This window comes from Pseudochaenichthys georgianus, chromosome 7 (assembly GCF_902827115.2).
Source record: "Pseudochaenichthys georgianus chromosome 7, fPseGeo1.2, whole genome shotgun sequence".
NCBI lineage: Eukaryota > Metazoa > Chordata > Actinopteri > Perciformes > Channichthyidae > Pseudochaenichthys > Pseudochaenichthys georgianus.
Genome location: NC_047509.1, coordinates 3,620,298 through 3,626,567, shown reverse-complemented (window position 1 = coordinate 3,626,567; position 6,270 = coordinate 3,620,298). Strand labels below are relative to the sequence as shown.

Sequence of the window (6,270 nt, the reverse complement as noted above, 5' to 3'; positions counted from 1 at the left end):
ATTGTTTTATCGTGCTTTTATCGAGTCAATTCCGTCTTTTTCACTAATGTCATGGTTTGGTAACCTGACTTTAAAGAGCAGAAACTCTCTGAGTCAGATCATAAAGTGGTCCAGCAGGCTGATTGGTGAGCCGCAGCTAAACCTGGAGACCCTGTACCTCAGGCAGTTACAGCGGTTATCCAGCTCCATATTAGACATGACTCCCACTCTCTGCACTCAGAATTCAAGCTTCTTCCTTCGGGCCGGAGGTTACTCGTCCCAAGGAGTAGAACGAAGCGGTATAAAAACAGTGTTATCCCAGCAGCTATTGCACAAATTAACACATCATGGAGCGTCACACAGATGACTATTTTTATTATTTATTTAATTGTGAATTTTGAATGTCCATGTTTGTACTAGTGTTTTCCTTCTTAAAATGTTTTTTAAATATTTTGAGATTTGGTTGAGCAGGGTATACTTGTACTTTTACTAGTCCTTTATTAGAGATGTGTCTGTTGTTTGTATTTGTTTTTAGTGTCATGATGGAACCCTTGTCTTTTTGTCTGCAAACAGAAACTACCTACGGGTACAAATAAATAACCTGAACCTGAAGGTACATGGTGTACTTCGACTCCACTACAGTTCAGAGGTACATGGTGTACTTCTACTCCACTACATGCATTAATACATTTAGTTACTTCACAATCTGGATGAATGATGTGAAATATAATCAAGTGCTAAATTAGACTTTAGTTCCACCTGGAGTAAATCCACCAGCTACCCTGCAGTATACAAAGTCATTCAGACTAGCTGCACCTTTACCAGCTTTGAGAACACTTTCATGATCATCATTATAAAACATATCATATATATTATTCTGAAATGGATCAATCTGCACAACGACTACTTTTACTGTCGCTACTTTCACTATATTTTGATGAGAATACTTTTCTACTTTTACTTGAGGAATTTTGAATGCAGGACTTTTACTGAAACAGAGTATTCCTACACTCTGGTACTTCTAATCTACTTTGAATCAAGTACAATATCTGAGTACTTCTACTTTTACTCAATACAAGATCTGAGTACTTCTACTTGTATTAAGTACAAGATCTGAGTACTTATACCACCTGTTTATAGCCTAAAAAAACTATTAGAAACGAAGGCTAAAGCTAACGTTAGCAGATAGTGACAATGTATGCTAGCTAGCTAGCTAGCTCAACGATTCCTTAATGATATTGCGACAGAAAAACGTTTCGGTTCACATCACGCTCTGCCGCTCTGCTCTGAACACCTGAACGGCCCGCCGTTCTAACAGCTGTTCACCAGCGGTGCAGTCTGTGCCACAGTGACTCTGCACAGTTAACGAACGCACCGTATAATGTAGCTGACCCTCATCCCGGAGCAGCAGAGTTCAGCCGACAGGCAGGAAGACTCGAGCACACAGCTCGCACTTATATTAAAAAAATAACACATGCGCGACATGATGGCATATAACAGCTCGCGACCGCAGATTATTTCAGCGATTAGATTAAATGTAAATTATATTTGACGCAACTTTAGTTACATTTCCATGACTTTTCCAAAATTTTTGGGAAAAATATGTATTTTCCCTAACTTTTCCAGGGCCTGGAATTTTCAATTTCCAGGACTTTTCCAGATAGTTTTCAAGGACCGTACGAACCCTGAAAGTATACAAATAACCAAAATAATGAAGTCATAGAATAGCAATTTTATTTTAATTAAAAAATTAAAACTTTTTTGCTATTTATTGGGGGGGGGGGACATTTTGAGTGTATCTGAATATTAGGGGGGATGTGCCCCCCCCCCCAATGTATATGGTGAATACGGCCCTGCTTCAAAACGACTGCAGACCTCTGATCTACATCGGAAACAAACCAGCAGCAGGCTGAGTTAAAAGCTTGGCTCCGGTTACAGAGCGCGTGGCCTCCCTGAATGGAAATCATGTCACACATTAATAATGCAGCGGATCGCTACATCAGCCTGAAGCCAGGAAAACAAAGCACGGCCAACTCCGTTACGCAGAGCTTCCTTTAGTCACAGATTCAGAAAAAATCAACACAGCAGGTGTCTCGCTTTAGAAAGACAAACATCTGGAGGTCATCAGCAAAGTTTATCCTCACACCAGCTCTGGGACACAGTCTACAAACAACTGAGTGAACAAACCTGAATCACTGATGGGTAAAGCGAGGTTACGAGCTGTACACCAATGTCAACTGGCTCAAACATTCAATACAATCAGAGAAACTTGTACAACAGGAAAAAACATATTCTCTTTTAATGAAAAATAAGAATTATTTACAGCAGCCAAACAAACAAATGTCTCAAAGTGGAAGCGTCCCTCATCATTATACTTCGAAACGAAAAAAAGGGTAATTTTAAATCAGGTTTTTTCTAAATTGGGATACTTTATTATTGAGTATTTCAACAACACCGTTACATGTTTTATGTGTTTGCCTTTGCCCAGTTATGTTTATCCTTGTTTTTAGCTGTATATAAATTGGTGGAAGAAGTATCTGCGTAAAAGTAACAATATCCCAGTTTACAAATGCTATATGTTAGAAGTAAATGTCCTTCATATAAAAACATTATCGGGTAGCAGTAAGAAAACATTGGGAGTACAAATTCTGAGTACGTGTTCACAAACTTTGCCAATAAAATGGATTCAGATTTCCCCCAGATAAATCAGCAAACGCCTGAGGAAAAGACCCATCCCATATCCCATTTTATTATTTACTTGGATGGTAAAAAACAAAACAGAAAGGAAGAGAAATAGTATCAGTGGTAACTAAGTAGATTTACTACAGTAAAGTACAGTACTTAACTACAATTATTTTAAAGGCTTCAGTACTTTACCCGAGTAATTTAAAAAAAAAAATGTTTTGCTACCATGTACTTCTAACCCACTACCATCCAGAGGTTAATCATATACTTTGTCCACTACATTTATTTAATATGTTTAGTTAATTTGCAGATTTTGATTTAAATAAGTCTTTAGTTACACTTGTCACTTGGAGTAAAATTCTAAAGTTACCCTTCAGTATACAAAGTATTGCTTACTTTAACAGAGTATTCCTATACTTTTGGTAGATTGACTTTTAAGTATAAGTACTTAAGTATAAGATATATGAGCTCTTCTGAATATGAGTGAAGGTGCTGTGGACATAACGGCTCAACAGAAAGCAGTGCAAAGTTAGCCAACAGCTATCTTTGCTATCTTTATCATTAAAGTTAGTGATATTAAACGTTAGCACTGGACAACTCACCCGCGGCTTAAAGCTAATAACACATGCTTCCCGTTTATTATTCTCACCACGGTACATTTAAACTTTAAATCTCACAATTAACCCAGCATTTATAAGTTAAATAGGTCTGTTTCCGTGCTACAACATGTCACTGTGACAACCGTTGGTTTAGCTCACATCACTGCAAAGTTAGCAAACAAGCTAACAAGTTTGTTTATTGTGTTGCCGGGGATTTATTTACTCAGCTCGCTTTGGAGAACTCACCCTGGGCTTGAAGCTCACTGACCCCGGTCCTGTTAGTCCATCTCAGCGGGGAAATAGCGTTTAAAGCTCCGGTTAGGGACCTCCGGAGCTGCCCCGTCCATTGGGTGTCATTAGAGTCCACTCGCAGCTGAGTATCCCGATTCCTGAGACTATCCCCGGCTGCAGCCAGCGGCAGGAGGCGGGTCGCTGGAGGTCGGACAGTCACCATGTATGGCCATGTAATGCTCCCCTAAAACGCTAGGTGGCGGTAAAATTATGCTGGAAAATGTCCAGGGTGCTTTGGCTCAAAGTGGATGTCAAAGAGTTAGAAGGTTGCTGGTTTGATTCCCAGCATGCGAGAGTGCATTTTAGAGAGGCATTTTTTGAACGAATGTACGTGTCTGCTTTGATTCTATAGTTCGCATTTGAGATAGGCCTACTGTAGGGGGTTGTCCTTAAAAAGCAGAACAGATTATGATCTTTAAATGTAGAAGAGGCTGGGTTAAGTGTGGTGTAACACATTGATAGATGTGCTGTTAGCCTTGGACAGCCACTCCCTGTGATGAGTTTAAACAAATGCTCTTTAACAATATATTGTTGTCCCCTTGTAACTCTAATTCTAAACCTAATAGAAACCTGTCCCGCAAAACATTTAATGACAAGTATCTGACTGTTTGGCTCGAAGGGTAAATGGATGTCTATGGGTCAGAACGATTTTGGTTCAAGACCCAGCATGGCAAAGTGTGAGAGATGGTGCAATATGGAAAGCAAGACGGTGTGATGTGATAATGTAAACTGGGACTCTTTGTGTGTACCAAAAAGCCAGGCAGGCAGGTGTACGGGTGGGCACAGAGAGAGAGAGACACAATCACACAAACCAACTCGAAAACTAAAAACAAGATAGGTACAGGACTTTTTATGTTTTCATTTCCTTTATTATCTTTGTGAGTTTCATGTTTTGAGAGAATTTGTGTCGTGGCCAACCTAATCCAGACAGTTCAAATAAATCCTGCTGGCTGGAACCGGTGCAGGCCTATAGTTCAGTGGTTAAAGCGACCGGTCTATATTTATATAACTGTGAGACCGAGGGTTTGAATCCTGTAGTTGAACATTTCAGGCTGTATCTTACAACATTTATAATTGTTCTTTTAAACTACGCATACTGGTACTCTCTGACAAGAAAATAAAGCAAACAGACAAGATTTACTTCAGGCTAACAGGCCAAAGAACATTGCAGCAAGCATGTTTTTGGGTAATTTTAGAGTCACCTTAAGTCAGTAGAGTAAGATAGGGAGGAAAACATTACCCAAATTGGGATCAATATAGTATATCTTATCTTATCCGAAATGTCACAGTTGATAATGATATTTAATAGTGGTTTTCGAACTGGCTCTGGAAATCAAAATAATTGGACTAATTCAATTAAAAACATTATTTAGATGTTAATACATGTGCCACATTTTAAATAAAAACAAAAGTGAGTACAGACATATTAAATAAAAAAGAACAATATGACAATTAAATAAATGAATTTGCAAAAGTTGTTCTTCTTTTTTAATTATTAGACAAATTGCACATGTACAATTTCTTGCAGTCAAACAAATCATTCATTTATTTGTATATGACGTCATTGGTTCGGGCCGACGCCCTACGTGGTGACGTCACATGTGGGCGACTGTTTTGACGTTCGGTTGGCGCTGAGAAAGAAATACAAGAAGAATAAGAAGAAGGTGGCAAAAGTGAGTCTTGTTTATTTTGATATTTTAACGTTTAGTTATGATATAAAACCGCAGTTATCCAACACTGCGTGAAACACGAACTGGTTCTGTGTGAGAGGGAGAACACACACACTGAGACACCGGTGTGAGAAACAGACCATCCGGGTGTAGAATAGATCTGCATTTAGTGTTAGATTTAACACAGGAATATTTTTATTTAATGTAATATATAAGATAATGAATATAAAGACAGGGTTCACGTTTTTACAGAAGTATTTAACGAGCCAGTCTGCAGCTGCTGTAATTAGTAACCATGATTAGTGAGTGACAGTATATAAAAAGCTAGTAACTCAAGATATTATATATACAGTCTATGGATATTATCTCATTGTTATCTATCTATCCATCCCTCTGTCTGTCTGTCTGTCTGTCTGTCTGTCTGTCTGTCTATCTATCTATCTATCTATCTATCTATCTATCTATCTATCTATATGTGTGTGCAAATTGGACTGCTGATGGCATTTGTATCAATATCTTTAAATAGTTATACTTAACTGTGTCCACCCTTGCAAGCATTTAGACATTAAAATAATTCATCAGGATCTTCAGCAAGAATAGTCATGATTTCTGAAAATATCTCGTTCATGTGGCACATTCAGGTATCATGGGAATTTGGAACGTTTTTTAAATCAATAATACATTAGAGAAATCAGGAAGGATAGGCATACTGTGTGAGTTCGGTCAATAAACAGTGGCAACAGCATGTGCTAATATCATAAAAGAGAGGCGTTATCACTTTACTCCAAATCAGGTTGGTCTGTCATGAAGTAGAGGGACTAAAATGAAAGAGAAAGTACTAATAGGGAGGCACAGGGTGTTTCTCAATGTCAAGGAAGGATTCTCCAGAGCCACTTTCAAGTATGCTAAGTCATCAAATGCTCGAAGGAATGTTCCAATGTCCAGGCTCCTTGGAATTCTACCGAGCCCGGCGTCCTTCGTAGCGAGACATTTCGAGGCTGCACATGTGTATCCTCCGCGGTCTTAAAATCCCCACAATGCATTGC

The 6,270-nt window shown here is 38.6% G+C and overlaps 1 protein-coding gene across 1 annotated transcript in view; it reads left to right on the top strand.

Annotated features, from left to right (window-relative positions):
- The first annotated feature begins 5,148 nt into the window (after positions 1–5,148).
- hdac6 (histone deacetylase 6) overlaps positions 5,149–6,270 on the top strand; it is an 18,681-nt gene continuing 17,559 nt past the window's right edge. Inside the window, 1 exon segment of the mRNA XM_034086588.2 lies at positions 5,149–5,227. The gene's annotated coding sequence lies outside the window, so the exon portion shown is untranslated.